Below are 25,450 nucleotides of genomic sequence, written 5' to 3' on the forward strand. Positions count from 1 at the left end.
TGTGAAAGGGTCGTTCGACCGCCAAAGGGGTCACGACCCACAGGTTGAGAACTGCTGCTCTAGTGGAAAAAGAGATCTCCAAGTAAGTTTTCTACTCTTTTCTTAAGTTGTCTTATTCACAAACTTTCCATTAGTGCTCCAGGAAAGTCAATATGAATATTGAAGGGCAGATGTTTTGAGTAATTTTCATGGCATTATTCCTAGCTAAAGTTTTATCTGCATTAATCAACAGAAACCTTTCAGACAGATATATTTTCAAATGTCTTATCTAACTAAGGATCTACTGATACATTTTAAAATGACCTAATTATGTATTACTTGTGAACATTCCATTGCATTCATCACCCATATTTTATGCTTAAGTCAGATGGAAGGAAGGTGGTTCTAGGTGTGTACAAGCTCATTTGTCTGGAGACTATTATGGGATTTTATGTACAAGGTTGTCAAATGCCGTGGAGAGTAAGATTAAAATTCAAATGACTTTTGAAATTGAGGAAGGAAATTTAGGGTTATCTGTGAGAAAGGGAATGTTGTTCAACCAAAATCAGTGTATTAGAAATACGTTGTGATAAAAACAAACCCATGTAATAGTATGTGCTCAGTATCAGGTAAACAGGAAGGGCAGCCTACAGATCTTGTTTCTGGAACTGGTTGTGAGGTCTGAGTTGGGATGAATGACTCTGACCTTTTCTACTCCTTCTAACATTCCCCTTGACTTTACTAGGAGGGCAGTTGGACAGGGTTACTTACTTGCAATTCTCTTGTATGGAGTAGCTATAGACATCCATTAATCTTTTTCATCAGGCAAAGTTGTATGAGAAGAGCCCTTGGCTTTCACCTACACTTTCCCTAGCTCTGACACATGTCTATCAGGGGTCCCAACTGAAATCTGTCCAGAGAGCAAGTAACATAAACAACATACATTGCATAGGGAATATTAACTTGGAAAATATGCTTTGAAGCCCTGTAAGAACTTGTCCCACATTGGCTATGAGGATCAGGTAGTTCCTAGTTATGAATATATTATATACTGAGATACATTGTGTGTGTGTGTGTGTGTGTGTGTGTGTGTAAAAGTCTACTACTGTCTCTGGCAGGTGAAAGCCAGCCTTTATTGAAAATGTTTATTCAAAAGGGGAAAAATGCATCCTGTATGTTTGTTCTTATATATCAATTGCTAGGCAATGTGTTAATTTAAAGCAGTGTCTTAGTCTGTTCAGGCTGTTATAACAAAAATATTATAGACTGGGTGGCTTATAAACAACATACATTTATGAGAGTGACATCTGCAACATGGCTGAATAAGATGTCCCTTCATGATAAAAAAAAAAGTTTTAACAAATTGATAATGAAAGGAATGTACCCTAATGTAATAAAGGCCAAATATGACAAGCCTACAGCTAATATCTTACTCAATGGTGCAAAGTTGAAATCTTTTCTTTTAATAACAGGAACAAGACCCATATAACCCAAACACCCATATAACCCAAAGCCATCTATAGATTTAATCAAGTCCCTATTAAAATCCATATGCCTGCTCTCACTTTTACTTAACATAGTATTGGAAATCCTAGTCAGAGCTATTATGCAATAAAATTAAAAAATTGTTTTTAAAAGAAATAAATTATCCAAATTCGAAAGAAGTAACAGTGTCACTTCCTGCAAATGAGATAATATTATATGAAATGAAACCTAAGAACTCTAACAAAAAATTGTTAAAACTAATAAATTCAGTAAAGTTGTAGGATATAAAATCGGTATACAAAAATCTGTTGCATTTCTACATATGATAATAAATCGTTAGAAAGAGAAATTAAAAACCAATCCCACTTACAATTGCTTCAAGAAGAATAAAATACTCAGAAATAAGTTTAACTATGGAGTTGGGAGACCTGTACACTGAAAACTATAAGACATTAATGAAAGAAACACAAATAAATGGAAAGATATTTTGTGTTTATGGATTAGAAGAATTAATATTATTAAAACACCCATATAACCCAAAGCCATCTATAGATTTAATCAAGTCCCTATTAAAATTCCAATGACATTTTTCACAGAAATAGAAAAAAAATCCTAAAATTCATATGGACACAAAAGTCCCCAAATACCAAAAGCAATTCTGAGAAAGGACAGCAAAACTGGAGGCATCACACTTCTCTAATTCAAACTATACTACAAAGTTATAGTAATGTAAACAGTATGGTATTGGTATAAAAATAGACACTAGACCAATAGGGAAGAATTAAGAGCCCACATGTAAATCCTCATATGTAAAGTCAACTGATATTTGACAAGGGAGCCAAGAGCATACAATGGGAAAATGGATAACCACATGCAGTAGAATGAAATTGGACCCCTAATTTCCAACATTTACAGAAATTAATTCAAAATGGATTAATGAATTATTCCTAAAACCTGAAACTACAAAGTCCTAGAAGTAAATATAGAGAAAAAGCTCTTTGACATTGGTCTTGGCAATGATAATTTGACTATGGTATCAAAAACAAAAGGGACAAAAGCAAAAATAAACAAGTGGCACTACGTCAAACTAAAAAGTTTCTGCACAGCAAAATAAATAGTTTACAAAATGAAAATGCAACCCCTGGAATGGAAGAAAATACTTAAAAATCATATAGCTGATAAGGGGTTAACATCCAAAATATGTGAGGAACTCATTCAACTCAATAGCAAAAAAAACCCCATAAAACAATTCAATTAGAAAATGGTCAAAGAAAGAACTGAAAAGTCATTTTCCCAAAGAGAACATACATATGGCCAACAGGTTCATGAAGAGGTTCTCAACATCACTAATTATAAGGGAAGTGCAATCAAAATCACAATTGAGATATCACCTCACAACTGTTAGAATGGCTATCGTCAAAAGACAAGTAATAACAAGTGAGGATGCGGGAAAAAGGGAACTTTTATGCCACATTGGTGGAAATGTAAATTGATTGGTACAGCCACTATGGAAAACAGTATTGGCATTCTTTAAACAATTAAAAATAGAACTACTGTATGATCCAGTGATCCAATTTCTGGGTATATACCAAAAGGAAATGAAATCAGAATCTCAAAGAGATATTTGTGCTCCCACTTTTATTGCAACATTATTCACGGTAGCTAAGATATAAAAAGAGTCTAACTGCCTATAAACAGATGAAAGGGCAAAGAAGATGTGATAATTATATATAGAGAATATATATATAGTAGAATATTATTCTGCCATGAAAAAGAAGAAAACCTGGCCCTTTGCGACAACATGAATGGAACTTGAGGGCATTATGCTAAGTGAGATAAGTCAGCCAGGAAAAGACATATACTGTATGATATCATTTATATGTACACTCTAAAAAAAATGCAAAACTTGGGGCTCCAGTGGCGCAATCGGTTAGCGCGCGGTACTTATAAAAAAATGCAAAACTCGTGGTGGTTGCCAGAGACTAGGGAGTGGGAAAAATGGGAACATATCAGTCAAAGGGTATAATCTTTCAGTTATAAGATGATTACATTCTAGATAGCTAAGGTACAGCATGACGACTATTATTAACAACTAGAGGCCCGTTGCATGAATATTCGCACAATAGGCCTTCCTTCCCCTGGCTGCTGGCACCAGTTTTCCTCCAGCACCCAGGACCCAGGCCTTTGGTCTGGCCGCAGTGGAGAAGCCAAGCCTCTAGGCTAGGCTTCTCCACTCCATCTGCAGCAAGGCTAGGTTTCTCCACTGCAGCCGCAGTGTAGAAGCCAAGCCTCTTCAGTCTTTAGTCGTCTTCAGTCTTCGCTCCACGCCTACATATGCAAATTAACCGCCATCGTTGTTGGGTTAACTTGTATACTTGCCCTGATTGGCTGGTGGGTGTAGTGGAGGGACGGTCAATTTGCATGTTTCCCTTTTATTAGTGTAGATGCTGTATTTTATATTTGAAAGTGCCTAATAGAGTAAATCTTAAATGTTCTCACCATCTACACTAATAAAAGAGAAACATGGTAATTAGCCGTACCTCTGCTACCTTTCCCATTGGTTAATCAGGGCGATATGCAAATTACCTGCCAGCCAAGATGGCAGCCGGCAGCCAGGCAGCTTGAAGCGAACATGAGGCTTGCTTGCTTCAGTGATGGAGGACTCCAACGTTCCCCGCCTGCCGCTGCCAGCCTCTGAGCTTGCAGTTTGAAACAATGTTACAAATATAGAAGCTAAACAAAACCCCAGAAACCTGTTTTCAGCCAGCCAGGATCTCAGAGCTGGAGTTGAAACAGTGTTTCAATTATAGAACCCAAACAAACCAGATACCTGCTTTCAGCACCCGAGGCCTAAGAGTTGGAGCCAAACCTCAGAGCTAAAGCTGGCCCAGAATTTAAAAAAAAGTAAAAAAGGAGCGGTTGGGAGCTTCAGTCACCCGCCAGCCTGAAAACAGCCCTCAGCCCCTCACCCAGACTGGCCAGGCACCCAGTGGGGACCCCCACCCTGAAGGGTGTGTGACCAGCTGCAAACAGCCATCATCCCCTCATCCAGGCTGGCCAGGCACCCCAGTGGGGACCCCCACCCTGATCCAGGACACCCTTCAGGGAAAACCAGCTGGCCCCCACCCGTGCACCAGGCCTCTATCCTATATAGTAAAAGGGTAATATGCCTCTTGGCACCGGGATCAGTGTGACGGGGGCAGTGACCAAACCCCCTGATTGCCCTGCGGCTCCGTGTGTGACAGGAGCGGGGCCACAACCTCCCTATCCGCCCTGCTCTGTTCATGACAAGGGGAAGGCGCCCCAACCCCCTGATCAGCCCTGCTCTGTGCCTGATAGGTGGGAGCTCCCCAACCCCCTGATTGCCCTGTGGCTCTGTGTGTGACAGGGTGCAGCGTCCCAACCCCCTGATCGGCCCTGCTCTGTGTGTGACAGGGTGTGGCGTCCCAACCCTCCCCCCCACCCCCCACGGGCCCTGCTCTGTGTGTGACAGGGTAGAGCCATCACCTCCCCATTGGCCCTGCCCTGAGTGTGACAGGGTGCAGCGCCCCAACCCCCTGATCTGCCCTGCTCTGTGTGTGACAAGGGGTGGTGCCCCAACTCCCCTATTGGCCCTACTCTGAGTGACAGGTGGGAGCTCCTCAACCCCCTGATCAGCCCTGCTCTGTGTGTGACAGGGGGAGCTCCCCAACCCCCCTGATGGGCCCTGCTCTGTGAGTGACAGGGGGCAGCGCCCCAACCCCCTGATTGGCCCTGCTCTGTGCGTGACTGGGGGTGGCATCGCAACCTCCTGATCCACCCTGCTCTGTGCATGACAGGGGGCGGTGCCCCAACTCCCCTATCAGCCCTGCTCTGAGCCCGACCAGGGGCTGCACCTAGGGATTGGGCCTGCCCTCTGCCACCTGGGAGCAGGCCTAAGCCAGCAGGTCGTTATCTCCCGAGAGGTCCCAGACTGCAAGAGAGCACAGGCCGGGCTGAGGGACCGCCCCCTCCGAGTGCACAAATTTTTGTGCACCGGGCCTCTAGTAAAAAATAATGATAATTATGTGAAGTGATGTATGAGTTGACTAATCCTACTATGCTATTCTCAATATGTAAGTGTATCAAATCATCATGTTGTACACCTTAAATGTACATAAAGTTATATGTCAATTATATCTCAATAAAACTGAAAAACAAACAAACAAACAAAAACAACAGAAATTTATTCCCCAGAGTTCCAGAGGTTGGGAAGTCCAAGATTAAGGTGCTGCCAGATTTGGTGTTCTGGTTCATAGATGGCTGTCTTCTCACTGTAACCTCACATAGGGGAAGAGGCAAGGTGCTCTCTGGAGTTTTTTTAAAAAATATGTTTTTATTGATTTTAGAGAGAAGAAGGGAGAGGGAGAGAGAGATAGAAACATCAATGATTAGCCTTCAACCTGGAACTGTGACCTCCTGGTTCATAGGTAGGTGCTCAACCATTGAGCCACACCAGCTGGGCTGGAGTTTCTTTTATAAGGAAATTAATTCCATTCATGAGTGCTTCATCTTCATGACTTAATCATCTCCTGAAGGCTCTACCTCCTAGTACCATCATATGGGAGTTTAGGTTCCACATCTGAATTTTGGAGAGACACATTCAGTCTGCCGCTGGCAGTGAAAAGACCAAATTGGCAATTGGTGTCACAGCCTAATTTCACTTATGATAATTTGCTGCTGTTTTTCCACGCCCATACATGTTCTGCATGTGCTAAAATGGATAATTAATGGAGCATATGACATAACTTACAATCCTGGGCATCTTTTAAGTTTTTATGATTGCATTAATTCTTTATAGTTCTCTATTTAATGTGGTTGTGTGGGCTTTTGTTCACTCTTGTGACAGGAAAAAGAATCGACAGTAGCTTTCATATAACTTTTTCTTTTATAATAGGTCTTACTATAGGTCAGGGAGCCAATGTTGAAGTAGCATTAACTGTTGAAGATACCATTCAAACTTTACAATTAGTGAAAATTGGGTCTACTGTGAGGCAAAAATCAGTTGGAATACTACTTGTCCTCCAGTCTGTTGTGTGGCATACAGTGACACTACAGATCCCCAAACATTAGTGTTATTTTAGAGCCTATATCCAATAACCCCTAAAAGAGTTTGGAATGTTTCCCGTTTTCTAAAACACAGTTATCCAGATAAAATGGCCACGCATTCCTGTAGAGAAGGTTAGGATGAAGATTCAAGCGTACAAAAATGGTGCTAACTCGTGGTCTTCTCTCACTGTACTCAGCCACTTTACTTAAGGGCCTCTGTGCCTGTGAATTGACTCAGGGTTTAGACTTGTTTGAGAAACAATGACATAAGCAGGGTAACTTTACCCTGCTGCTGTTCAGTAGGTTGTTTCTTTTTAAAAATATTGTTATTGATATTTAGCAAGAGAGGAGAAGAGGGAGAGAGAGACAGAAACATTGATATGAAAGTGAAGTATCAATCGGCTGCCTCCTACCAGGGATCGAGCCTGCAACCCAGGCATGCATCCTGACCTAGAATCGAACTGGAAACATTTTGGTGCATGGGATGACGCCCAACCACTGAGCCACACCATCCACGGCCGTTTTGTGTGTGTGTGTGTGTGTGTCTGTTTTGTTTTTTTAATAAATTAAATACGACCTTGGTGATTGCTTATTGATTTCATTCCTAGAACTTCCCACTTCAGCTAAAGTCAGAGATCTTGTGTTAATGTTTGCTGTCAGCTGATTCCTGTACCTGTCCCACTGCCCATTATGTTGATGATGCCACCTGGTTTTAGTTATTTCAGGCTCCTGTGCAACTTGATGATATTAGAAAATCCTTTTCATTTGCTGCACTTCTTGAATAGATTACTGGTCTAAATATCACAGCTAGTAATTAACATTTAAAAGACTGGTGTTTTCTCCCCAATGTCTTTCTACAGCAAGAATGAATGGAGATTGATTTGGGTTCTAATGGACAAGGATTAAAGGGCAAATGGGTGAACTGCTCAATAAATCTAGCATTCCAGTCTTTGAAATAATTGAATTGCTTTTTCATTGCAACAAAATAAAATTCTGGTCTCTCTCTGTCACTTGGCATGAACCAGTTAGGCAAGTTGATAACACCAGACTCAATGCATTAGTTGGCAGATTGAGTGTAGCCGTGGGTACTTACATTAATATTAATGAATTCAGCTCTACCAACTCAAAATTATATTTGGATTAAAATCAATCCAAAATTGTCAAGATCATTTAAAAGCCATTATCACAAATATTCTCCAGATTAAAAATAAAAACAAAGTCAAAACCGTATCAGTTAGTGTAGTCCTTCAGCTCCTCCTAGGCATGAGGTTTCTCTTCTTTCCTGTCTTTGTGAGTTTGTTGCCTCCTCCTGCTGAGGGACTGTGCGGTGTACTGGAGCAGTAGTGAAAGGAGGGACACAGTGGAATTTATAAATGTAAGTCCCCTGAAAGAGTGTCAAGGTAACTTTAGGCAAAGAAAGCCCTGTGGTGTTTCTGAGGGATTTGTGGTTTTGAAGTTCTCCATTTCTTCTAAATCTCTTTAGATGTAGTGTTAAAATCATTAGTATCTTCCTTCTCCTGATTAGTGCTCAAATGTTTACATAAGTGATCTGCTGAGATTGTGTTAGTTTACCTGGGAGCAATTTGGAAACCTTCAGCATCTTTTGTGTGTGTGTGTGTTTGGTTTTCTTTCACCTCACATTTAGAGGAAGTTGGTAAGAGACTTGCAGATTATGATAAGGCCCTGAATTCTATTCTGTGCCTCACGGGGAGGGTTTTAAGATCAGAACTTTTCATTTTCTTTTCTTTAAGTTTGTTCAGGCCACCATTTCCCCCAGCAGTCTAAAATCTCCTTATGCCCTTTATTTTGGTCAATGGTAGAGCTATTTGTTCTGATACAGCTTCGTACTCACTGAGTCATTGTCTGAGACGAGTGCAATTGATACTTTGGTTGGTTGTTTTGCCACTTTGAAACAATGGCTATTTCCCCTTCATGGAATGCAAAGCGGATTTTTACTTACATCTGGCCCACCTCAACCCAATAAGTAAATTCAACTACTACATACACCCCCTCAGGTTCTTTTGCCTGAATTCTACACTGGTACCGATTTCTCTAACTTTGGATCCTTTAGTTGTAAAGAACAGAAATCAATTTTAGCTAACTTAGTCAAAAAGTAATTTGTTCAAATCATACTTGTTTCCTCATAGAATAAGAAGGAACTCTGAGCTGCCAGGGCAGTTTAAGGGATCAAATGGCGGAGATTTTTAAGCTATGTCTAGACTAGGGCATTTCCTTCTGTTGACTCAACTCCAGCTGCCTTTTGTCCTAATGAATCTTTGCTCAAGGTTCAACTCTGCCTTGCTGGTGATGCTTGGTGGGGGAGGATTGGGAGGAGAATGGTCCTGGGATGAGCAGTCTCTGCAGCCACACATGGTGTGGGGACAGGTCATGTCTCCAAAGAAGGGTTTTGAGGAAGACCGAACAAAGAGACAAACACCCAGATTACCCATTAACAAATAAGTGATTTGGTCACTCCTATAGCTCTTCTTTTCTTATTTTTAAGCAGGCTACAATGGTTTTAGAATATGTATTTGTTACCAGCTGTGCTTATTTCCTAAATAGAATTGTTAGGATGTGCAGAGTATCTGGGAAAATAGCATCCATGCCTATGTAAAAGTCACATGGTAATTATGGCTAATATTGTTATGAATTAAAATGATATAATTACATAAAGGAATGTGTGGTTCAACTAGCTTCTTTAATCTTTGGGGACGATAGAATAAGGTAAGTGAAAGTACGCATGAAAGCAAATGTTCTTGCATTGCAGGGGAAAGATGATTGTTAGACATATTTTTAAAAAATTACCCAGGTTATTAATGGAGAAGAAAGAAGCTGCTCAGCATGCAAATATTGAAAGTAATAATGATCTCAACATGGGTCTCAAAGGCATATAATTAGCTTATGGAAAAAAATGGTTTTGACCGGTAGCTTTCAACTCTGGCTGTGTATTGGAATCATCTTTTAAAAAGCGCTAAAGCTCCATCGCCATTCTCAGAAATGTTCTTGTGTGGCCCAGTAGGACTGCTGAGATGCACAACCCCATGGCACTCTATTCACACCAAAATTATTCGCATGTGCCCCTTGGAGATGTGCAGTGCATCTAGAAGCAGTGGCCTGACCATCAGCATTTTTAAAAAGATCTCCAGGTGTGTGTGTGTGTGTGTGTGTGTGTGTGTTTTAAACGCTCAGCCAGATGTGTAACCACTGAGTTGGATAGTCCCTTGTCTCCTATTTATACACCCAGCTTTATAGTGCCTTTTTGTGATTCCTAATTTCGGTTCTCTTTGTGTTAAATGTAACCTCACTTGTCTACAATTTAATGGCTGGAATTTGGAGCACTGAGCACACAGAATTATTTGCTTCAGTCTGAACCTCACATGGATGGCTTTGACCACTGCATCTGATTCCAGGGCAAGTGTAGGAGGATCTATATTTAGGGCATGTCTGGTAACATTGAAATACTCAAATCTGTGAATGGTAAATGACTAACTTTGATTTATCTGCAGAAATAGTATATAGTATAAGAAGTCATCAGTCTGTAGTTCATCTCTGTATCTAGAACAGTGATTTTCAACTGATGTGCCACGGTACACTGGTGTTGCCACAAGAATTTTTAAAACATGCAATAGCTGATTATTTAGTCAGCGACACTGACTTCTTTTCCCTTAGATTGTCAAATAAAAAAAATGACAACAGCCAACACAACGATAGTTGTCTGGTGTGAATGAATCAAAATTATATCTATTTTTTTGTCAGGTTGGCAAAAATTACAAAATATTTTTGGTGTGCTGCAGAATTTTAGTAATCAGTTTATGTGTGTCATGAGATGCAAAAGGTTGAAAATCACTGATCTATGATTATTACCCGATCAATGCTTATTACCTAATCATCATCTTATTTGCTTTTCATTTTTGGGTGGTGGTAGTAGAATATGTACATTAACTTAGAAAAGCAATAAAGTATGAGAAAAGTCAGGTTTTACATAACCAGAAATTTAAAATAGAGATGATGGGGTTATTTTTCAATTTATCTTTTGAAATGTTTCTTTGTATCTTATGTACTAGAAATAAATGATTACTTATAATAATTTATTAAAATGATTATAAAATATTGGGGATAATTCTCAGTCTAGAAATAAATTGTGTAAGTCATGGCTTTGTTGTGTTGATTTATTCCAAAAGTGACATTTTTATTTAATGTATAAAGCTTTCTTTTTGTGGATTGGGATGTTTATATAACTCTTGAACTTTCTTTAAAATGTTCCAGTTACTGAGATTGAATTTTTCTCAAATAGGATTTGCTTGTTTATCGGTGCTGCCTTTGACTTTATCATATGCTTATACTGAATCCCTTTTTTAAGAACAAGTATGGAAACTTTATTTAAAATGGTCTGAAAGCTGGCAGATACAATCACCATTTTCAAATATTGAATCCTTAATATCTTGTTTTATAAAGGACCAATGGTAAAAATTTGGAAAACTCGCCATTTGTGAGATGTCCAAGCCTCTGTCAAAGGAGGCACAAATAAAGATATTAATTAAGCTCTAAAGGAAGTAGTCCTGACTGCTGTGATAATAGTCTATGTGTGTTGAGTAGGATTGGCTGGCGTTTATAGCAGGACTGAGGCAGCTCTCTGCTTATCTCTTCGAATGTGTGGAAGTCTGGTACTGATAAGGCAAGATAAGAAGGATATAGACTAGTTAGTGATTTATAATGTGCTGTTTCATGTTGAAAACAACCCTGGAGGCGTCTGCGCTGGCTTATCTACTCTGTTGCGGGATGGATGAATTGTGACTTTACCTAGAGTAAGCATTGCACAGCCTGGCTTAGCTATGCGACCAGCAGGGTATAAAAGATCCCATTGCAAACGTGGGCCTCAGCTCCCCTGAAATCAAGTGATGTCCTGTGCTAATGAGAAAGGGCCCCTAGAGGGCGGTGCCTGCAGGTCTCTGAACCCTCGGTGACTGCTTGGGCACTGTGTCCCTTGCTGTACCATATTCTTTACCTTTATTGAAGCCTTACATGAATACACTCTGTGGAGTGTGAGGGAGGAAGACACTTTCCTTTTCTCTTCCTGGTTCTTTGGTCTGGTCTAAAAATCAAATAGACAGGAGACAGATTAACAAGAGATAATAACCACATTTAATTGCGTACGTATGTATGGGAACCCCATTTACAGGAGCGAGTTGGAGATCTGACATTAGAGACTTGGAGACAGAAAGGGAATTTTAAGTATATATGACATTCAGTTAAGGATGAAGATGCCATGGGCTTCAGATGGGAGGAAGATAATGAGAAGAGTAGATGCTTAGCAATTAGAGCTATGCCCTGCACTATAGATAGGTCATAAGTTATTTCTGGTGATAACTCTTATTCAGGGCAAGGGACCATAATTTAAATTCTTTAAGGGAGGAGGGAAATGTTTTTTATGAGACTTCAGTGTCTCAATTGACTTCAGCTCAAAATAACTCATATGCCTAAGTGGCTATGTTGGGAGACCTGTTCTGCAACCTTCAGGAGTCTTGTGAATCCTTCAGTATTTGACCCTATGTACTTGATGCAAAGACATTCAGCACTTGGCTCTACTTATTAGGCTGTCATGAATGAATAAATGAAAATGTACCTAGCTATAGATAATAATCTAGTATACTTGTATACAACGCTAATCTCAATATGAATGTCTGGTTTTACATCTACATGTAACTCTTTGTATACTACTCACTTTTTCTTTCATTTTTTAGACTATGTCTCAGACTATCAAAAGCATCTTAAAATTTTTGATGTCTGCTTTTTGTGAAAAAAGACAAATGGAGTTAAATGAAAAGCACTAGAAGCTTTAAAAAAAGCTTGCTCAGATGATTTGCATATTATAATGGCTTGAGACCATTGATCAAAATGTAACCCACTTGTCTAGCATTTAAACCAACCTTAAATAGGTTTCTGATTCTGCAAGTTCCTTTTCATGTTATAATGACAAAATTGAGATAAGAAAGTGTTTGGGGGTGCAATGTTCTTAAAATGAAATATTGGCTTTAATCTTCTAGCAAAGACAACAATTTGTGGTAATGTTACTTTTTAACTTGTATTTTCAAACTTGTGCAGCTGCCTATATTCTGTGCTAAAATTTTAGTAATTATGTAATTAATTTTAACTCTATGCATGCCTTTAATGCTAAGAAAAATGTTAATGCCCTCACAGAAATATAGTTTAATCTTTCTTTCCAATGGAGTTATTTCTGTTTCATCTTTAACTTTTATTTTCATTTAATGGAGGGATGTACTTGCTTTTCTATTTAACTTATTCATATGCTGTTTGACATATTTTAACAGGACTATATGTGTGAATCTTGGTAGAACTTTGTCACTAATAATGGAAAAAACTATATAATATGTAGATTATAGACGAGTATATTTTAAAATGGGATATTAAATTTTCCCAACTATTTTAGAATTTAAAAAAATTCTTGAAGATTACATTTTATTAAAGATTTGGAAATATTGCAATATTTTTATCTGAAATATTTTTTTCTCCATGAAATTGTATTATGGCTTACAAACTATGTCAGTATCTCTGATTTTACTTTAGTCCTGGTTATATGATCATGGCGAGAGCTTAGTCTGTAAAACATTGCTTTATCTGTGAATGATATAAGGAAAGACAAAGGTTCTTATCTAGCAATTCATAGGTGTTCTTCATGCTTATTTAAAATATTCAAGTATTTCTGAAAAGTTTGAGTTAGCCAAGTATGTTAACTATCTGAGCAGAAACTACTATTCAAAGGAATTAATAGTAATTAAAATATCATTTATAATGTAAATCTTCATTCCGAACATTCCCTGCTTATATATGAAGAACTTTAATGACAACATTTTTTGATAAATTATTAATTTGAATAATCTGATGTCAGTCCGGCGTAGGCCTCTAGTAGTGTTTTCTAAAAATGAGTCTTTGCACTGTGAAACATGGCTTTTGTACGTGTTTTTAATGAATATGACAAACATACTCCACTAAGAGCATCTTGTGGCCAGGCCCTAGGCTAGGCTCTGCTGATATAAGACATACTAGACCAAGTCCCTCCCTCAAGGAGCTCCCCGTCTATTAGGGAAGGCACAGACATAAACTATTGATTGACTTAGTAGGATATTATTTTTAAGACATGCTAGCCTGAGCAGAGGGGATGCAGTAAAGGACTTTTCAGAGATGGTGACGCTTGAGCTGAGTGCTGAAGTGGCCATTTGGAAGGACAGGAGAAAGACATTCTATGCACAAGCACTGCATAGGCAGTGAAGTGGGAAGAGCATCACACATTCAGGCATCAGCAAGTAGTTCTGTACAGTCAAATGTCTATCACAATTGAAGTGGAATATGAATTAAAATAAATTCTGTATATTTGGAGGAGTAAAGGGAGATGTGGCCAGAGGGTATTGATCAGGTTTTGAAAAGGCTGTGAAAGACTGAGAGGAGGTCCATTGGGTGTCCATCAGGGTAGTAACGTGTCAAAAAATCCTCAGGGATGACTTTCAGTTCAAAGTGACAGAGTAAAGGCATCTTTGTGCTGCTCTGTTAATTGAACTCAATTATAATCTATAAAGAAGGGCTTCTAACACAGCTACACCGAGGCAGGTAGAGAGAGGGGAAGTTGCACCTTGGGAGATGTCCAAAAGTGGTGTGCATAACCTCAGGGGATCTAGCAACAATACTGCCTTTGAAATAGCCAGGTCCTGGAATGTGGGAGGGCCATGAAAATATCTTTGAACTCTACTTGGCACTCGTATAGACTAGCTGACAAGGTAGATGCATGAGGAAGCGTGTAGCTAGATCCTTTTTATCATCCCAACCAAATTAAGCTACTTGTATGACAGAGTGGAGCAAAAAATGGTGGGTGGTGCACCCAGGAAGGCTGGCCTACTGCTAAATAATAACACATGCACACATGCACGCACACACACAAACACGCACACACACGTGTGCACCTCATATAAAAGCACTTCACTTAGGGAGACTTTCTGTTATGTGCTAAGTAAAAGCCTTGGGTGACAGTGTTAAAGGAAATGTCTGGAAACAAACAAAAACCCAAGTCATCTCCGACCCATCTTCTCCCATCACGCTTCCCTTAAATAGTCTTCAACGAAAAGCTAACCTAGGAAAAAAATCAGTCCCCATTCTAAGACTCGCTTCAAACCAATACAATAGAGTGATTATGTTACTTAGTTACACGATGCTCCATCTTGCTAGCAGATTCCATCTGGAGATTTTCTCCTGGGAGCAGGTCCTTCCCAGTCAGGCCATCTCATACCTTGATTACCATCTTGAGAGCCACTCAGCAGAGGATCTAGTTAAGTCAAGCTCGGATTCCTGACCCACAGAAGCTGCGAGATTAAAAACTATGTGTTGTTTTAAGCGTCTAAATTTATTATCCTTTGTTACACAACAGTAGAAAACAAATTTATATCCAATTACTGATTTCTGAAGCTTACAGTCTCATGTGTGACCTAGACAAAGAATAGAGTTGCTTGAAACAGAGTGTGGTAAAAGTCAGACTGGTGACAATTTAGAAGTGTGTTCCCAGAGAAATGAACATAATTCAGTGTTGCTTATATCAGGAGAGAGAACGCTTTCTGGGGGGTAACAGATCAGATCAGGGAAGCTTACTTATGTTGGAGCAAAGAAGAAGCAAAGAAGTGTTTAATGCATCAGAATAGTAGAATCTAATTTGCATATTAAATTGATCACTTCAGTAGTGAGAAATTTAGATTTTTAACAGAAAGATTGGAATTGAGGAGATAAACATAATTAAATTGAGAGAATGAGGGCTAGAATGAACAATATGGTAGTGAAAATAGATAATGGAGAGGCCATAAGCATAACTGAAAATATTACACATGCAGGTGTGTTTGGCCTTGGTGACTCACTGAATTTGGAGGATTGAAGAAAAGAGAAACTGACACTGAGGTTGCTGACTTATGTGGCAAAAGGTAAGAGATAATGCAAAAATATAACTTTCAATAGGTAAAATAATTCCCATACAAATATGAAATACACACTTCAAATACTTTATCAATTTCTTAGCTCGTGTAACTTACTTTTTAGATAAATAGTAAGATGCTATTGACTCAAATGATAAACTGAAGACATAGATAATCAAAATGCTGAAATGAATTTGCTAAGGGATGCAAGATTTATAATAACCTCCAGGACAATACAATACAATCTTTGGAATAATTGTGTCCACAGGATAGAAATCAAACTGGTCAAAATTAATTTGTAATTCTAAGGACTAGATTAACTAATCTCAGTTTTCTTCCATTGACAACGTTGCAGAGTAGCCAAAGTCAAGGGTACAAGCCAGTGTTCAGCTCAGCATTCCACTGGAAAGACATCCAGCAATCTTTTGTCCACTTCAGTTTTTCAAAATTTTCCCAGGTGATGATGCCAAAAATGAATCCAGGCAAAAAGTGAGCTCAGCAAGGAAACAGGAAAGAAAAACCCAGCATGCCATTGTGAGATAGAAAAGCTTCCCTTTGCCAGCGGTGGACTGTGAGGGCAAGAGGGCAGGCCCCCTGTCGGCATTGTTCCCTCTGACGGGTCCAACCTTGAATGAGTCTGATGAGGTAGAAACTTCAGAAAGGCACTGTAAGTCAGGAACACTAGGAATGAGGGCAGATTTTCCCAGGCGGAGCCTGAGGGAGGAGGCAGGCCTGCCGGAGAATTTGTGCATTTGGCTCAGCACTATATCCAACATCGATGGAGTGAGAGTGCAGATTTGAGGAGAAGAGAGACTAAGGCTATCCTCCCTGAGGCTGAACCTGCTCCCCATGGCCTGCAAATGGCATGCAAGGGACTGAGAAGTGCCTTTTACTCTAGTGCAGCCATTTTCGTCCTTGTTCATCTCATGGCACACATAAACTAATTGCTAAAATCCTGCGGCACACCGAAAAATAGGTATAATTTTGATTCATTCACACCAGATGGCTGTTGTTAGCTTTTTTATTTGGCAGTCTAAGAAGGGAAAAGAGGTCAGAGCCCCTGCCTAAGTAGTCAGGTATTGCATGTTATAGTTAGGTATTACAAATTCTTGCAGCACACTGTTGACAATTGCTTCTTTAGTAGAAAGCATGGAGAAGTGCTGAGAGCATGAGGGGAGCCATGGAGACTCCAGAGCACAGGAAATGAGAACCTCCAGACCACAGGCCATTGCCACACCACCTCATCATGTTTTTTGCATGCTTCAGTATGCTGTGAGTAATGAAGCTTTCTTTCAATGACGGTGAAAGGAGAGAAAAATAGAGGCAAAAAATAGAGGCAGAATGCATTCTATTCTTCCATTAAATATTTAGGGAACACTTAACCATGGTTAGACCACGGACTGGTATCCTTTGTACTGTATCCCCATTTAAGAAGAAGAAGTACAGGAAAGGCACAGTTTAGGGAAAGATATGTGTATACATCCCTCCTTTCTCCCTTACTCGGGAGGACATTCCTGTATTATTTCAGTTCACAGAAATTTCATTCAAAAATGTGCCAGGTGTAATGTTAGGTCCCGGGGAAGAGCAATGCTAACACCATAGACACAGTGTTTGCTTTCCTTCCAGTCTAGTTAGAAAGTAGCAATTACACAATTGTGGTATAGCCTTGTAAGCAGTATGCTAAGCCAAGTGCAGTGTGCTGGAGAAGGATCTATGGCAGAGCCTGAATTCAGACTTACTAGTACATTCCATCTTGAGGCTTGGTTATATCACTGTCAGGGTACCTGCAGTTTACTTAGGGATACTTAGGCTAAGCTAAAACTCATTCAAAATGTGAGGGCTCCAGCCCTGGCCAGTGACTCAGTTGGTTGGAGCTTCATCCCATACACCAAAATGTGAGGGCTCAGTCCAAGATTCATCAGCTAAAATAATATTAGAAAAGGCCACACTTTAGAGGAGCTGATCAAGCAAGTTGATTGACATTTGAAGCTTTGCTCATGTGCATACTAATGCCAGAAATGAGTTTTTAATTGGTGAAATTGATGGCTTGATTATTAGAAAGGTAAATGTTGCAAATGAGCTCTAATTGATGAAATTAAGTGCTTATGAGGATTGGCTGAACTGTTTTAGATATACACATGCATAAACAGAGGGCAGTAATCCAGCAAGTCTAATAACCTAGACCTGTAGGAGGTTTGAGCTCTGAGTGGTCCTGTGTCCAGCCACTGATGTAGAGGATTTCCGGGTACTGATGCTGCCCCTAAGGGAAAAAGAATTCTGCTCTGGAATGTTGTTGTGACTGCCTTGAATAAAATTCTCATGAAAAGTGGGACTTGGAGAGCATTGTGCTAAGTGAAATAAGTCAGTCAGTGAAAGACAAGTACCTTATGATTTCACTCCTATGTGGAATCTAATGAACAAAATAACTAACAAATTAGAAACAGACTCACCAATAGAAAACAGACTGACAACTGTCAGAGGGAAGTTGGGCTGGGGGACTAGGTGGGAAAGGATTAAGCAAAAACAACAACAACAAAAGACACAAAAAACACACACCAAAACCCAAAATTCATAGACATAGACAGCAGCATGATGATTACCAGAGGGAAAGGGGAGTGGGGGAGGTAGAAGAGGTAAAGGGGGATAAATGGTGATGGAAGGAGACTTGACTTGGGGTGGTGAACACACAATACAATATACAGATGGTGTGTTATAGAACTGTACCCTTGAACAAAAGAAACCAACAAGAGCTACATACCTATTATATATTGTCAAAGGAGATAAAAATAAATTGGAATAGAAAAAACACACAACGTGGGGGTTGGAATATGTAAAGGGACAAAGATCTGGGACTTTATGAGCTTACAAAACAAGTTATATAAATTGTTTTTGTTCCTGCTTGCAAGGAATGTTGGCTTAATAAATGTGACAGGATCTGGTCTGAGACTTGTTTTTATTATAACCTGGTAACAAGGTTGAGAGCACCTAGCTTTCAAGTTGCCCTCATGTCAACATTCAGTGAGCAGAAAGAGGAATCGCATGGGAGGTATTTAGTGGCACACACCCACACTCACACTCACACACACTCACTACTATTTCCTTTCTTTTTTTTGTCTAAAGTTTTACATATGTCTTCTTTTATCCCAATTGACTCCCCACCCCCCCCGCCCCAGTCATTCCCACCCCAGGCAAGCCCCCACCACCCCAGTGTCTGTGTCCATTGGTTATGCTAATATGCATGCATACAAGTCCTTTGGTTGCTCCCTAACCCCCCTTCCCCCCACCACCATTTGTTTCTGGATCTATTCTTGTTCATCTAATTATGTTGATCATTATATCCCACATATGAGTGAGATCATGTGATACTTATCTTTCTCCAAATGGCTTATTTAGCTTAGCATAATGCTCTCCAGTTCCATCCATGCTGTTGCAAATGGTAAAAGTTCCTTCTTTTTTATAGTGACATAGTATTCCATTGTGTAGATGTACCACAGTTTTTTAATCCGCACATCTGCTGATGGGCACTTGGGCTGTTTCCAAATCTTAGCTATGGTAAATTGTGCTGCTATGAACATAGGGTGCATATATCCTTTCTGATGGGTATTTCTGGTATCTTGGGATATATTTCTAGAAGTGGGATTACTGGGTCAAATGGGAGTTCCATTTTAACTTTTTGAGGAAACTCCATACTGTCTTCCACAGTGACTGCATCAGTCTGCATTACCACCAGCAGTGCATGAGTTTCCTTTTTCTCCACATCCTCGCCAGCAGATTTGTTGATGATAGCCATTCTGACAGGTGTGAGATGATATCTCATTGTTGTTTTGATTTGCATCTGTCGGATGTTTAGTGACTTTGAGCATGTTTTTACTGCTATTTCTTTACACCTTCCATGAAAAGTATTTCCAGCCTTAACTGGTTTGGCTCAGTGGATGGAGCATCGGCCTGCAGATTGAAGGTTCCCAGGTTCAATTCTGGTCAAGGGCATGTACCTTGATTGTGGGCACAACCCCATTAGGGGGTGTGCAGGAGGCAGCTGACCTATGTTTCTCTTTCATCGATGCTTCTAACTCTTTATCCCTCCCCCTTCCTCTCTGTAAAAAAATCAATAAAATATATCTAAAAAACAAAACAAAAAACAAATTAAAAAAAAGTATTTCCAAATATATTGCAAAATTCAAAGTAAAAAAATGGGGAAACTTTATTTCAAAAGGGAGAAATAAAACATAGTTAAGAAAGTTTGAGGTAATTTTCAGCTACTTTGACCATAACCTGAAAAGCCTCCCGGTAAATTTGTTCCCTGAGTACTTGGTCTGATTACTTTTCTTTCCCTTCCTCCCTCCTCCATCATCCTGTCCTCACACAACAATTTGAAAATCAACTGCTGCTTGGATCTGACAGGCAGACCTGTCAGAGCAATAACATGGCCTGGAAGCGTGTTCCTGATGCTGAAATAGAAAGGCTATCTGAGAACTTAGAATATTGGGAAGAGCTCAGCAATACTCTAGGAATTGTGAGGCTCTCTGTGGTGATTACATATTAACCATAAATATGAATTCATAGGTAGTTCAAATGTCCAAGACCTGAGAATCAAAATTCCATTACTTAGAGTCACTTAGATGTTATAAATATGACCGAAGGCTATCATAAAAAGAAGGCGTTCCAAGCAGAGCAGACAAACCCACGCATGACGACAGAGAGTGTGCATCAATGTGATTGTTAGGTGTCTGTGGTGGTTCTGCTGAACCAAAGGCTAATATGTTCTGATGGGGGAGGAGGCTAGATGGAGCAGAGGCCAGGATCAGCGTGGTAGTTAGGGCCCAGAGTGTGGGAGGCCTGGAGTGCTGAATGAAGGAATTACACTTTTATTCTTAAGACTATGCAGATTCTTGAGGAGTTATTGAAAGACTCTAAATTAGGAATGACATGCCAAGGGGCTAATTGGGTGTGGAGCAGAATAATTCAATGTAGCGTTTTTCAGGAGATAAAGGATCGCCTCTGGGTTGGGAGAAGACGGTGACAGGAATCCATAAAATGGTGGGGCTATGATACACTCCTCTTCCCCTCCCCGAGCTCTCACTGAGAAAAACAGAAAGAAGATGGAACTAGAGGAGTTCAGCACAGCTTTCAGTTCTTGGTTAGGAAGACAAAGGGCACTCCTTCCTTCCCTTCTCCCTGGCTGGGACTACAGTGTGGCTGGGAAGCCTCCATTCCTTTCCAAAGCTGCTTTGATTTTTTTGGCTTTACCCAATTTTATCCTTTTAAGAATTTTATCTTTTGAAGGGAGCAGATAGCCCTATAAGTCGTACTTTCCCTGCACCCTCTACAGGGGACTTACAGGACAGGGGAGTACTCTAAGGGGTGAAATGATGTTTTGGGGGATGAATACTGGAAAATGCAAAATTTTTTTCATAATCACTTTGCTTTTTTACATCTAAGTATGGCTTTATTGCTCATGTTGGATAACTGAGAGCTTTAAGTTTTTCCCCCATTCTCTTTTCTTCTTCTTCTTTAATAAAGAAATGTAAAATTACCAGAGGAATGTTACCAGAAAGAGTTTACAAACTCTTAGTAAACAAGAAAGGAGACAAAACCTCATAGAACACTGAACAAAGATTATAGAAGCAGTGAGTGATGATTCTTTTCATGCAAACCTTTTGCATACCCTCACTATGTTGTCTCACTATGTACTGACTTAAGGCAAATTGAATCCACACTGACTTTAAGTCTTCATGGGGTTTTTTCCTCCCTGTTTTTAGGCTATTGGGGAAGTCCAGCAGAGGCTAGGGCAGTGATGGCGAACCTTATGAGCCCGGCATGTCAGCATTTTGAAAAACCCTACCTTAACTCTGGTGCCGTGTCACATATAGAAATTTTTTGATATTTGCAACCATAGTAAAACAAAGATTTATATTTTTGATATTTATTTTATATATTTAAATGCCATTTAACAAAGAAAAATCAACCAAAAAAATGAGTTCGCGTGTCAGAGGTGTCATAGGTTCGCCATCACTAGGCTAGGGGATATTTTGATTACAATCCAAGGACAGATAATCAGACCTTCTGGGAAAAGACGGAACTGATAGTTTAAATTAGGATCTCCTTGTATCCCAGAAATTCTAGTCCACATGTCCTATCCGTATACATGTCTGTTGCTATCCCTTGACCTAAGCAATTTGGTCAAATGCAGCTATGAGATCTTCTTTGGTAAACAATGGTACCTAACAATATTTAGAGGTTGCCAGGGTTAACTAAACCCTTCACCTCCCCACCTCTCTATTAAGTTACAAAGGAAGCAAACAGACCAAATGCTGTCATGCTTACAGCCACCCACTAAACAAACATTTAATAATAAGCAGACATAAAACAACTCAGACAATTCATTCCATAGGCTTAACGAATCTCCAGCTCTCTGTTCTTTTGTGTATTCTGACAAGACCTAGCATGAAATATTTACTCAAGGTGAATGTGACGGTATTTTAAAGGCAGAAGTTAGATTTATAATCAACATCAAGCAGTATGACTCTCTTAACAAAGTGATTGGATCCAGTTCTGTTATAAAATCAATCTTTGGAAGCCTTTCTAGAAAGTGAAAGGCTCACTAGATTTCCATATTTATTTGAGAGTTCAAATAGATATAAATGGTTTTAGCCAATTTATGTATTTTGATTTCATTACTGAGAACTCTTTTGAATATCTGTCATCTGATTAAAAGGCCACAAATCTTCACCAGCCTTTTTTCTAGCATTCATTATGTTAGTTTACCAGGCCTTTGGTATTGATTGGAGATAATGATATCAGAAAGGCTTGGAGTAGCAACCTCTGGAGCCCAGATATTTCTCATTAAATGCTAGTTGGTCAGGCCTGGAGGGTACCTTTCTCATTCAGACAATAAACTACGCCCATACTGTCACGTAAATGAATACATGAGGAATACCACATTGTCTGTGCTGAAGTATTTTAAGTGATCATGCTCATAACACCTGCTACTATGGACTGCATGTGTGTGTGCTTCCCTTCTCCCCTACTCACCCCCCACCGCCCCGAATCCATATGCTGAAATCTTAATCCTCAATTTGGAGATGGGGCCTTTGGGATGTAATTAAGTCATGAGGGTAGAGACCCCGTGAAGGAGGGTTAGGGTTCTTATAAGAAGAGGCCAGAGCGCTAGCTAGCTGTCTCTGCTACGTGAGAACATGGCAAGAAGATGACGATCTGTAAACCAGGAAGAGGGACTTCGGCAAGAACTTGACCATTCTGGAACCCCAATTGCAGGCCCCTGCCTCCAGAACTGTGAGAAATGAATGTTTGTTGTTTAAGCCACCCAACCTATGATATGTGGGGCCTTGACTTATGAATTTAATTCGTCCCATGACGGAGCTCGTAACTCAAATTACTCGTATGTCAAATCTTAAAGTGAACAAGTGAGACACGTGATGCTTGGCTGATGTTGTGGCGTTCACTGTGAGGTTCGCTGCGCCAACTAGCGGTGGGGTATCTGAAGCTGGCTCGTAACCCAAATTTTAGCTCGCAACTCAAAGCAAAAAATCGGCCAAGAGACGGCTCGTATCTCGAAAAACTCATTAGTCGGGACACTCATAAGTCAAGGCCCCAGTGTATTTTGTTATAGCAGCCCAACCTCACTAGGACACCTGCTGTAGTTAATTTAACCTCCTAGCCTACTAGCTGATGGAGGTCTCACGAGGTCCTCCCTATTCCTGTTCAACTGAGCAGCACATACAAGCATTAAAAATGATGTGCTGCTGGTGCTCCTTTAAAACATTGAGGGCATTTACATGAAGCTACATCAAAATGGTCTTGCTACTTTGCATTTACTCATTCATATTCTTCAGGAGGAGAGCTTCAGTTTGTAAAATGGTCCAACATCGAATATGTCAAAGTGCAGCATACATTTAATTACATAATTTGATTAATAGTGCTTTAGAGAACACACTTGACATTTACTTAGGAAATTTGATTCCTTTGAGAATTGTTTATCACTAAGAGAGTACTCTAAATTTATATTGATGTTATCTTCTGAAACCAAAATTACCTTTTCTTCAATAAACAAATCATGTCAATTTTAGTCATTTTTTAAAAATCTGGATTTGATGAGTTTTTGTGTGTTGTTATTCCACAAAGCCAGATAAAATACAGGATGAGCATCTCACTATTGCAAGATAAAAGCGCATCTTTCAGTTGGGCAACACTGCAACTACATTTCATTTTAAAACCTCAACCAAGGATATCTTTTTCATTGATTTTTAGACAGAGTGGAAGGGAGGGAGGAGGCATAGTGAGAGAGAGAGAGAGAGAGAGAGAGAGATCAATTGGTTGCCTCCCGCTAGAGCCCTGATCAGGGCCCAAGATCGAACCTGCAACCAATGTACGTGGCCTTGACAGGGAATTGAACTCAGGACTCTTTGGTCTGCAAGCCGACACTCTAACCACTGAGAAACCAGCCAGGGCACAACTAAATTTTTAGAAACTTCTATTGAAATCTATGTTTAAAAGACTGTTTTTAAAAAATATGAGTAGCTTAGTCAACTTCCCAAACCTTTTTTTTCTTTATTTTCTGATTAGATTAACATTGGCTTTATTTTATTACATTTGTAGTGATGTGATAGTAGAACACATAAATAAGTTCAACTTGAATATTACAAAAAATAGTTTTTCTCCTTACCAGTGTTTACCAATGAAATACAGCGACTCCCAACCCTGTCCGTGTATTAGTTCTGCTGTCTAAGTCAACTAATAGACCATGATAAATTTGTAAATATTCCTCAGAATGTCCCCTTTATCACTGATGGGAAAAGGAAAAAGAGTCATTAGGTGAGACTCATTATTGAATGAAACCCGGATGACAGACAGGTGGAGAGCTCTGCTGAGCAAGTTGATGTGAGGCTGGGGGTAGAGTAGAAATAGGTTACCCAATAAAATACAGAATTCCCAGTTAAATTAGAGTTTAATATAAATGAATGATTCCCTTAGTATAGGTATAAACGTGTATACATATCCACATTAAAATATTATTTCTTATTTACCTAAAATTTAATGACTTCTGTATGTTTGATTCTGAAGTCTAGAAACTCTAGGTAGGAGATGGGGGAGATGGGAAATCTATATTTCAATTTTTGTCTTTGCCTGTATATTGTAAATTGTTTTTTTTAAAATGGTGATCTTAAATGGAAGCTCCTCCAGAAAATCATTTTGAACTGAGATTTAGAGGGTTGCTTTCATTTCTACCTAAAACTTTATGAATCTTTCTTTCTGAAACCTGTAAATCAGACTAATGTGAAATACACTCCTTGTTGTTTGGAAATGAGTAGCTGAGGGCCATTAAAGGGGGGAAATGGGATGGACATTACTGCCGGATCATTGGGGATTGGTAGAATTTGTGGGTTGTTTGGCATACAGCTTGACTCTGGGAAGCTCTCCGTTAGTGTTTAAAATCATACACACTTGAGTCCAGCTACAACTTTTGATGTCTTTCAGTGTTTTCTTCCTTAAGATAGTGAAATAAATATAGCAATAGAATAGCAATAATATTTGATTGAATCCTGTCCTGGGGATTAAAGCAAATAATACTTGTAAAATTTTTAGCCTACTTGACTTATACAAAATACTCTAGAAATGGTAACTTTGTTCTCTTAAGGCTTTTCAAAATCAAGTGTGTTTTACCCAAAGTTGGATAATATTTTTCTTTACAGACAAGTAAACAAGGAAAATTTTGGGGTTTACTAAGGACATTTCAGGGAAAAAAAACATTTTATTTGCTATGTAAATTGGGCTAAGGAATAGGTTTGAAGGAAACTATTTGTCTAAGAGAAGGAAGACCATGAACAATTTATTTTCTTTTAAAATTTTCTCACCTCTTTTATTGCTAGATTGCTAGGAATTATCACATAACCCCCCATTTAATATTTCAGTATCTGTCATGTACAAATATTCAT

General features: G+C 39.4%; 1 protein-coding gene across 2 annotated transcripts in view; it reads left to right on the plus strand.

The window, feature by feature from the left end:
• Nucleotides 1-25,450, plus strand: part of LOC139005587 (sucrase-isomaltase, intestinal-like) — a 174,710-nt gene that overhangs the window by 45,820 nt on the left and 103,440 nt on the right. Inside the window, exons 2-3 of one of the 2 annotated variants that reach the window (XM_070407808.1) lie at nucleotides 15,420-15,506; nucleotides 16,639-16,769. The gene's annotated coding sequence lies outside the window, so the exon portion shown is untranslated. The remainder of the gene's footprint in view (nucleotides 1-15,419; nucleotides 15,507-16,638; nucleotides 16,770-25,450) is intronic. The other variant, XM_070407809.1, reaches the window with a different exon arrangement.

This window comes from Myotis yumanensis, unplaced genomic scaffold, assembly GCF_028538775.1.
Source record: "Myotis yumanensis isolate MYYU_CA2020_CCGP unplaced genomic scaffold, mMyoYum1.0.hap1 SCAF_3, whole genome shotgun sequence".
Classification (NCBI taxonomy): domain Eukaryota; kingdom Metazoa; phylum Chordata; class Mammalia; order Chiroptera; family Vespertilionidae; genus Myotis; species Myotis yumanensis.